The following is an 11,204-nucleotide window of genomic DNA, read 5'->3' on the forward strand; positions in this document are numbered from 1 at the left end:
ATTAAGGTGAGACAGCCAGCTAGTCAGTCTCGGGTACACCCCTAAATTAAGCTTATTTAATGGAACAAGCATGGATTTGGTCGTTCTCCTAGTATATCTGGGGTTAGTAGTATATGAATTTAAAAAGCAGGCTTTAATTAATTGCTTGCTTAATTTAATCAGCTAATTTGGCCATGATGATTTGAGTCAGTCGTCTCTCTCCTCCCATCTTTGGGATTAACAATCCTTATGCCTGTTGGGTGGAGGTGGGGTCCACAGACCGGCCCATAGTAGAAAACAGAATATGGGACCTGCTTCTGTGCTTCTGCTTCTCTCTCTCTCTCTCTGTCTCAGTTTCCTCATCTGAATACATTCTGGTAACTAACTCATACTGAGAAACTTTTGCAGCAATGGGTGGCGCAGAGAGGCAGGGCTCGGTGCAGAACTGGAAGTGCTGTCTACACGGTCCTCAGTGTCTACACGGTCCTCAGAACCAAGCTTCTGTCCCTCCTGCTTTATTCGGCCTGAGGACCACAAGATCACTCCCCGGTTCTTGTATCAAATAGAAAATTCCGGAAACAATTCTGGGGATTCTGGCTAAATCACCCTAGCTATATTCTCGGCGAAAATACCATACCAGATGGGAGTGGAGGTTTTGGAGAAATGGGATATGACCCCATCAGGTACGGAGAGTGTTCAGGGTAAGTGGGGCGGGCCTTGACATGTTGACTAGGTGGGGCCTTTTTTTTTTTTTTTTTTTTTTTTGGTTTTTCGAGACAGGGTTTCTCTGTGTAACTTTGGTGCCTGTTTTAGAATGAGCTCTTGCAGACCAGTCTGGCCTCGAACTCACAGAGATCTGCCCACCTCTGCCTCCCGAGTGCTGGGATTAAAGGTGTGCACCACACCACTGCCTGGCTTCTAAGGGAATCTTTATTTTTTTTATTTTTATTTTTATTTTTGAGACAGAGTTTCTCTGTAGTTTTTGGTGCCTATCCTGGAACTAGCTCTTGTAGACCAGGCTGGCCTCGAACTCACAGAGATCCGCCTGTCTCTGCCTCCCAAGTGCTGGGATTAAAGGTGTGTGCCACCACTGCCTGGCTTCTAAGGGAATCTTAAGGAAAGAACCCTGCTGGACCCAGAAGGAAATTTTTGAAGTAAGGCCATTGGGATTTTTGACCCCATACCTACAGCCCTTTTAGGAATAGCAAATGGCCCTGCTGAGTGCTCATTCAAGGCTGGCTCAGCATTGGGCAGGGGAACAGTTGAAAAGGAACAAGCACATAGAGGCCCCAGCCAGTGTCTTGCCCTCTGTTTTGGAGTAACTGTGAACCCATTTCCAAGCTGGCACCAGGGACAGGAGGCCCAGCTTCACCTCACACAGTGGAAGTCATTTCCAGAACTGGTAAGGAAGTGGCCCGGATAGGGCAGGCAGGAGGACTGGGAAGCCCCTGAGACTTGTGGGTTGGAAGAACTGGTGAGCAATGGACCCTATTCCTTCTTCCTGTGACTATGACATCATGTCCTGAGGCTCTTTGTCACTACAACATACCACCCACCCACTGTCATCACGGCTGCTATGCTTCTAAGGGACAATTCACTGGTAGGCAGACAGATGGGGGAAGGGCATGACTAGGTAATAAAGGCAGAGGCCTTCCAAGATGGCTGCCTTCTTCTGCATCCTCCTAACCTGAGACAAAAGTCTGGCAGCTTAGAACAAAAACCTTGCAGGCTTTTGCTTCCACCCGCAGGCCCTGCTGATGGACTGGATCGCCAAGTTCCAAGTGAGGTCAGGATGTCACAGAGCAGTTGTGGGCCAGTCAACCACGATATCTCTCTTCAAACCAGCAAACCCTAAATTGGGGAAGGAAACTCTGGAGATTTCCAAAACCACTCTACTCTGCAAAGCAGAGGGTCTTTCTCTGGGTTTCTGCTACATACTTGTGTCTCCTCACCCCCCAGTAAACACTTTTCTTCAACTACTGAGCTGTCTGCTCCCTTTGCCTTGTTCTGGAATTTCTCTGCTGCCTGCCTGATGCACTTGAGATTTTTCCACCCTTTTTGCTCTCTCTCTTTTTTTTAAGATTCATTTATTTATTCTGTATACAACATTCTGCCTCCATGTATGCCTGCATGCCAGAAGAGGGCGCTATATCTCATTACAGATGGTTTTGAGCCACCATGTGGTTGCAGGGAATTGAACTCAGGACCTCTGGAAGAGCAGCCAGTGCTCTTAACCATTGAGCCATCTCCCCAGCCCCCTTTTTGCTCTTTAATAGGCAGAGAAAACCCAACCAAGACCCCTAGACCGTATCATTTTCCTTTAAAGTACACGCAAAAGGCTTGTGTTCACAGGACCTAAAACTAATGGGAGGTGAGACAAGGAACTCATATGGGAATGGTAAGGTGCCAGGTGTTCACAGGGTCTGGTAAGGTGCCAGGTGTTCACAGGGTCCCAGGGGGCTCACCTAGAGACAGGAAAGTCATCAGGGAGGTGAGGGAATAAGCTATAGGCCACTTTAGCATCAAGATTAGGAATCCCCTGTGCAGAAGCCCTGAGGTGGGTGTATAAATTAGAGGAAGTTCTTAAAGGAAGTTCCCAGGGCCACTGTGCTTGGAATAGAGACACAAGAGTTACTTGAGCACTCTGTAGAGGTGGGAGTCAGACCTGCAGACCTGGGACGTGGCCAGAGGTGGATCACTGTCTTGTACCAGTTATCTAACAATTTTGCTTTAATGAAAATCAGAAAACAGCTTATTCTGAACCAGGTGGGACTGGCCAGGAACAAGGAATGTGTACTGAAATCACCCATAAAGGGATGCTTCTCTGTGGAAGAGGCGACATGAACTCATAGCCACAAGACATGAAAAGATCCTATGTTAAAACCTGAACCAGGAGGCTGGAGAGATGGCTCAGCAGTTAAAAGCCTAGCTGTTCTTCCAGAGGACCTGGGTTTGGTTCCCAGCAACCACATGGCAGCTCCCAACCATATAAAACTTCAGTCCCGGGGGATTCACACCTTCTTTTGATCCCCACGGGCAATGGACACACATGTGGTACACAGACATAGATGCAAGCAGAAATCCATACATATACAATAAAAAATTACAACATGAAATAACATGCCTCAGTCATCCTGGCAGGGTTTCAAGCAACTGGGACATGTTGGGGTGTGAGGCCCTGTCCTCCCTGTTCCTTGAGGCCAAAACACAGGATGCAAGTAATGTTTACACTAACCAGCTAAGCTTCCTGCTAAGTTCCGTGCTTGCTTCTGCTACAGCCTGGTACAATAGCCTGAGGGGTCTATTTTACTTTAAAATGGTAATTTCTCAACCTGCCTGAAAGAAGCCCAGGCACCAAGGCCCATCTACCCTGTCTAACACTGCCTTGCACCCTCAACCACCTGCCTGAGAAGAAGCTCTCACAGGCGCCAGTTTCCCCAGCCCCCTCTGGGTGGGAGGAGTTTTTTTTTACTGGGGCCAAAAGTATTTAACCCTGGATTAAGTTGAATAAATTGGGCATTCTCTTCTTGAGGATGACTCGAACTCTGTATCTGTGTGTGCGTCTTGTGTTTTAACCCCCTAGGAAATATAGAACTCGTGGGAGGTGGGTGGTGTGGAACGGCGTCCCCCACATTGGGGAGCTCAACCCTCTTCTAAGGCTTTCCGAGGTTATTTGCAGTGTCCTAGCTTTAGGGCCAGTGGCCGCTGAGGTCTGCTAAACGTACCAATACATTCCAAGAATTTTACTAAATAGACATGAGAACCTATGGTCCACAGAGATCAGAAGCAAACGGCTCCTGAAGGACCTAGACAGTCCAAGGCAATTGACAGCTGTGGTTCTGCCACCTGCATCTCTCAACAGGATCCTTTCCTCTAGGGTTTGCCCATCTCCCCAGATTCTGGTCTCCAAGGCTTCTTTTCCCAGGACAGCACCACACAGCATGAAGAAGCCAATGTGGTTTATTCCCCATGGGGTGGGAAGGCTCATTCCTGGGATTAGGTAAAGCTAAACTGAGTAGGTGGGAGGTTGTCCCCAGGAGAGACAATGGCAGATGCACTAAGAAAGAGGTCTCACACACAGTTAACAGTGGAGAACCCAGCATGGCCCAAGGAGGAAGCAGCAGCCGACACAGCTCAGACATCCTAGCAGTGTCACGTGCGTGTGTTATCCAGCTCTTTAGCCAGAATGACCCAATGCCCATTATGCAGTCTCCTGTAATTTAGGACATGTGAATTAGCTTCCAATTATAATTTTTCTTCTGGTTGATTTTATTTCTGGTTATAACCTCAGGTGCAGTGGCCTTTTCCAACATTAAGACTGGCCTTCGACATCCCAATCTTTGTAATAATTTGACTTATCCTAATATTTTGATACTGGGCCCGATTCCACTAAGGGAAACCAAAGGGAAAGTTAAACAATATTGTAGTATCATTTTTTTAATTCCTTCCCAATAAAATTGTTCCTTACCAGGTTAGGAGAGGTGGCACACATCAATGGTCCAGACACTCAGACAGCAGAAACAGGCTGCAAGTTCAAGACCAACTTGGTCTAGTTAGTGAGTTGTAGATCAACCAGAGCTACATAATAAGAACCTGTCTCAAATTAAGAAACTGGACCTGGCATGGTGGTGCACACCTTTAATCCCTGCACTCCAGAAGCAGAGGCAGGTAGATCTCTGAGTCCAAAACCATTCTGATCTACATAGCCCATTCTAGGACAGCCAGAGCTACATAATAGAGAAACTCTGTCTCAAAAATAAAATAAACAAACAAGGAAAAACAATAAAAGTAAAAATAAAATTTCCCTCACCTCTGTGCCCAATATTATTAGTTATGAAAACAAAGACATGGAGCCAGACTTCTGAGAAATCAGCATTTGGCAGAGTCTGTGCCATAACTGAATCATCATTCATGATCAGAGTCTGATCAGTGCTGCTGTCCACTTCCCCTGGCAACATGGACACGCCTCTGTGTTTTCCATGTCAAGACTCACTGCTCTGCATTGGCTAAAGACTTGTTTAGCCAGGAACAGGCTCCTGTGTCCATGACAAGGTGACAAGTCTATTCTACAATTCTCTATTACTGAGACTTTCCATAAAACTCCCTTTGGTCATTGGCTCTGAGATGTGCTGGCCTCCACCCCCTTCTCTTCAGACCCCACTGGTGCCAACATCCTGTCCAGCCTAGCTCTCCCGACCTGGGAGTCTGGGCACAGTCCTGAGCAGTTTAACCTTATTTCTGTTTGTTTTCTTGTTTGGACTTTATTGCAGAATATTGTTTTAACTAGGCAAAGATGTGTTCCACTTGTTTATTCTATGACTATTACTTTAACTGTGTAAAGGTGTGTTACATTTGTTTAACGATGTAGGATGTGTGTTTGTGTAAAGGTGTGTTGCTTCTGTTTCCCTTTGCCTACCTAAAGCACCTGACTGGTCTATTAAAAAACTAAATGGCCAGTAGCTAGGATAGGCAGGGAGAGAAAACAAACAGGAGGATAAATCCAGGCTCAGAAAGAGAGAGGAAAAGGAGGAGGAGAGAACGAGGGACCCACTTGGGGCTAGAAGCCAGGCGGACACCAGACAGACAGACATACAGAAGCAGTGAAAGTAAGATATAAAGAAGTAAGAAAGGTAATAAGTCCCAAGGCAAAAGACAGATAAAAGAGAAACAAGTTAAGGTAAAAGAGCCAGAAACAAGCCTAAGGCTAGGCTGAGCATTCAAAACTAATCACAAGTCCCCGTGTCATGATTTGAGAGCTGGTTGGTGGTCCAAAAGAAAAAGCCTGGTACAGGGTTTACCTTTGGATGTCTTTGTCTTTTTGAAACAGTCTTGTTACATATGATTTGGGCTGACCTGGCATTTACAGGAATTCTCCTGCCTCAGCCTCCTCTTTTCTGGAATTACAAGTGCCTGCCATCATACCCATCACACCCATCACACCCACCACACCCATCACATCTATCACACACATCACACCCTTCACACCCATCACACCCAACATGCCCATCATCACACTCATCACACACATCACACCCATTACCACACCCATCACACCCATCACACTCATCACACACATCACACCCATCACACCACCTGTCATACCCATCATACCCACTACACCCACCACACCCATCACATCTATCACACACATCACACCCTTCACGCCCATCATCACACTCATCACACCAATCACACCCTTTACCACACCCATCACACTCATCACACACATCACACCCATCACACCACCTGTCATACCCATCACACCCATCACACCCACCACACCCATCACACCCATCACGCCCATCACACCCACCACACCCACCACACCCATCACACCCACCACACCCATCACACCCGCTACGCCCATCATACCCATCACACCAGTACCTTCTATTTTTGGTCCATTCTTGTAATAACAATTTTTTGTTTTATATGCTTTTTTCTTCTTCCTGAAATGACATTGTCTCAATGTCTTATTTTTATAGGAAATTATTTTATGCATTTTAAATTAAAATATAACTACATTACTTTCCTTCTTCCCTATCCTGCCTCCCTCCCGCCCCTACCAAGTTCCTTCTCTCTGACTCTTTTTCCATGTTCCCTGACACCCTTAAATTAGAAGCCTCTTTTTCTTTTATTATAATTGCTGCATGTGTGTATACGGGTGTGCACATATATGCACAAATATATAAATACAATCTGCTGTGCTTGTTTTTGCTGTTTGTGTGCGTATGGTTTCAGGGCTGACCACTTTGTGTTGGGGAAAAGTTAGGGGGCTCCTCTCTGTCAGAGGTTAATTCTCCCTCTCTCAGCAACCAATATTTATCTGTAGTTTTTTGTCTAGGGGTGGGACACCATGAGATTTTCCTCCTTCCATGTTAGCGTGTCTATTGCTGTTGCCATTGTTCTGGTCATGGTTATGCAACCGTTTCTAGGAAAGACTTCCTGGTATCCTGGCTCTTACAATCTTTCTGCCTCCTCTTCTGCAAGGTTTCCTGAGTCATAGATGCAGGAGCTGCCAAGGGAGTGAAGCAATCAGTAATCCTACCCAGGCGCTCACCCACAAACCGTGATAATGACCAGCAAACGATTGTAAAGGGACAATAAGTGGCTCTCGCATGTTGTAGTAACCAACAGATGTCTCGTTGGACTTGTGTCCCATGCAATGAGGGGTTGGGGTGGGGAGGGAATCGTGCCTGATACTGGAACCCTAGCCAACTTCCCAGGGTTAGTGAGATCATGGATCTTAGAACAAACTATACTACTGCCGCTCTACTAGACCAGAATAAATCCTAACTATATTTTAATCTTTTATAAGTGTAGCTACCATACCTAGCAGAGAGGCTTCTCTTTGCAGTGTATGGAGACCACACAGAAAACCACGACTGTAATGATTTTGCAGGAGAGGAACCTTGGGGGGTGAGAGCCCAGAGGCCTCACAGCAGGTGAGACACATATGCCAGACAGACAGAACTTAAGTGGGGAGTTTTACTGAGATAAAGATAATGGGAGAAGAAAAGAGAGAGAGGTAGACATAGAAAGAGGGGGGGATGAAGAGGAGGAGGAGAGTAGGCAGAGTTTCATCTTTTAAAGAGACAGGGTATTGCCTGCCCTATATGCAGGCATGAAGCAGAATGTGATGTACTCTGTCAGGTCCTCAAAGGGCAGGGCCAGGTTCATCTGGATGCTAACAACTGGATACAATGCAGAGACCAATGATCAGATTGTGGGGCCTCAATGGGGATATCTGAGACAGCCCCGACTTTGTAATCAAGACTAGCCTCATGCTTCTAATGGGTCTCCTGCCTCACCCTCTCAAATGCTGGGATTATGAGATATGAGCCATCATGCACAGCTCAAGAGCCAATTATTTTCTAAAGAATGTTATTTATTTATTTATTTATTGGTTTTTTTGAGACAGGGTTTCTGTGATGATCTGTCCTGTCCCTTTAAGAGACAAGCCACGTCCACTCCCTCCACAAGGCAAGTTGATCTTCAGCTTCCAGCCTTTCTCTGGAAGAGGCAGCTTCTGTCTCTCCCTTCTCCCTGCTTCTCCCTTTCCCCCTCTCTGTTTCTTTCTCTCTCTGTCTGTCTCTCTCTCTCTGTTTCTCTCTCTCTTTCCCCTTCTCCCCTTCTCCCTCCAAAACTCACTAAATAAATATCCACCTTCACTCTGCATGGTGTGCCTATCCATGTCTCTGTCTCTCTCTGCCACGTGGCTCCCTGCCCAGGACCAGCTGTCTTCGGATATCTGTGGCATGGTCTCGTGGCATGTCCATCTGTCTGTCTCTCTTCATGGGACTCTCTGTCTCTCGTGGCCCACTGCAGCCACTCAGGGAACTGTGCCATCCCTGCCTGGGGCTGCTCAGGACCCACAGCCCATTGCCTGTTGCCACTTTGGGAGTCTGCGACTTGGTCTCATGGCCAACTGCCCGCTGCAGCCACTCAGGGACCTGCAGCATTTTACTTAAACCATAACAGTTTCTCTGTAGCTTTGGGGCATGTCCTGGAACTAGCTCTTGCAGACCAGGCTGACCTCGAACTCACAAAGATTCACCTGCCTCTGCCTCTCAAGTACTGGGATTAAAGGCGTGTGCCACCACTGCCCAGCAGAAACGTCATTTCTAAATTAATGAATTTATTCCTAAATGATGCATATGTGTATGAGCCTATGTGTACCACATGCTTGCAGGAATCCTTAGAGACCACTAGAGGGCCTTAGGTCTCCTGAAACTACAGTTACAGGCAGTCATGAGGCACGCCGGTGCTGGGAACCAAACCTAGGTCTTCTGAAAGAGCACTAGGCACTCTTAACCACTGAGCCATCTTTCCAACCCTGGGTATCTTTACATAAAGAAACCTCTAGTACCTCTATCCGGCAGGAGAGGAACCTATTTCAGTTCCAGTATTTGGTTAATTCTTTTAAACCCACCATGAACAGTTTTGCCAATGGAGACTAATTGGTTTTGTGAGATTTGAATAAAAAGTCAAACCAGAATCCTTGGGTCTCCTCTGCAAGAGTGGACAGAACAGAAGCGATGTTGAGTGGGGTCACTGCTACAGCAATTCAGAACCCAGCCGACTGGACCCAGTTAGTGAGTGTTGTTCCTCTTTCATCATGGGGACTGGATCTGGGGTTTCTTTTCAGTGTTTAAAACACAACTTTACCAAACCTAGAGTTTTCCCTTTCTTTCTTTCTTTCTTTCTTTCTTCCTTCCTTCCTTCCTTCCTTCCTTCCTTCCTTCCTTCCTTCCTTCCTTTTTGAATTGTATATTGTATTAAATAATGAGTCACTTCCTAGAGACTGTGTCAAATCTGAATCTTTTCAAGAGAAAAGACTTGGTGGGTGCTGGGGACACAGCTCAGTTGACAGGGTGTTGGCCTAGAATGGATATGTTCCCAGGACTACAGACAACCACAACAAAAAGACTTGTCTCACATAGGGTAGAAAAGCCAAGGAGGCAAACAGTCACGGTGGAAACCTGAATTAGCCTGGGGACATGACATCAATATTGTTTGTAGTTTACTAAAACCACACAGGTAAGCCTGGCAGAGGACTTGTCTAATATGTCCAGAGCTCTGGGTTCAAGTATCAGTATCAAAAAAAGAAAAAAAAAGAGGAAGAAAGAAAGGAGGGATGGAGGGAGCATTGTAATCAAGGCAATAGTTCAGACAATTCCTGGAAAGTCAATCATAAAGGCCTTTAACACTGTAAAGCCAGGCAAATGCCTGTAATCACAGAAGCTGCGAGGCAGAAGCAGAAGGATCACCACAAATTCAAGGCCAGTCTGGACTACATAGCAAGTCGATAATTTAAAAAAATAAAAAAGACTCTAAGAAAAATATCAAGAGCGGAGTCAATTGAAGTGCTTCAGGGGTCATGGGGTTCTCAGCTGTGGTTGGCTGGAGATGAGTTTTCACCTGAGTACCATGTGGCATTTCTCCTGGCTGTCCCTCAGGAAGAGCAGTTCTGAGTTTGACATGAGAAGCGAGAAGCCAGATGTGTGGTACAGGAGGTGGATAATAGTACTTGAGGGAGCTTTTAGACATGGGTCCCTTCCCATAGGAAGTCACGTGATCCTTTTGCCACAGATGCTACAAGAGTCCTTTGGTCTTCTTTTCTTCGTTTGTTGGTTTTGTTTTTCAAGACAGGGTTTCTCAGTGTAGCCCTGACTGTCCTGGAACTCACTCTGCAGACCAGGATGGCTTTGAACTCACAGAGATCCACCTGCTTCTTCCTCCTGAGGACTGGGATTAAAGGCATGGACCACCACCAACTGGCTGGTTCTTACCTTCCTGAAGGAATTAATACAGTCAAGACAATTTAAGTAAGTAAATAGACAATTTAAGTAAGTTTACTTAGCAAAGTGGTTTATTTAAAAAAGCTAAACTGAGCACTCCAAAGAGATTGGAGTGGACTGTTCAAGGTGGGAAGCAAGCCTAGTGGGCCTCTGTTGTGGATTTCAAAGAAGTTTTATGAATAGTCACGAGGTAAGTGTTAGTGCATTCAGACCCGTAGGCCCCAGCAGAGAAAACTGCAAGTAAAAATGCACTTTCACCTCTCCTGCCACCCACAGGAGCAAGCAGAGACAGACTTTAGTACTGTCCTTTCTTATCTGGTCAGACTGGCAATGTCATGCCTGGCTTTTATTTATCTTCCTTAGTGTTTCCTGCCTCGCTGTTTAACCCTGATGTCTGTTTTTACCATTTTACTTTGTTCCCAGGAGCCCCCTGTGGAAAGAATCTGAAGTTGAAAGTTAAGTTCAGTTCCACAAGTTTTACAGACGATGGGTATCGTCTCGGGGCACAGGGCCAGTGCTCCAGTGTGTATGTGGGTGAGGAATTGACTAAACAAAACCAACAAGAGGGGGCTAGAGAGATGGCTCAGTGGTTAAGAGCATTGCCTGTTCTTCCAAAGGTCCTGAGTTCAATTCCCAGCAACCACATGGTGGCTCACAACCATCTGTAATGGGGTCTGGTGCCCTCTTCTGGCCTGCAGGCATACACACAGACAGATCATTGTATACATAATAAATAAATAAATATTTTTTAAAAAACCAACAAGAGCAAAACACACCCAAATTTAATGGCTTTGAACCATAAAACATAATTATCCTAAAGTGATTCTAATTTGGACCAAACAATCACAAATCAGTTTATAAAAGAAGTTTCATTTTGCCAGAACTGACTTAAAGAAAGAATCAAAACTAGGGACAGCACAAGAC

Source organism: Myodes glareolus, chromosome 19 (genome assembly GCF_982192425.1).
Source record: "Myodes glareolus chromosome 19, mMyoGla1.1, whole genome shotgun sequence".
Taxonomy (NCBI): Eukaryota; Metazoa; Chordata; class Mammalia; order Rodentia; family Cricetidae; genus Myodes; species Myodes glareolus.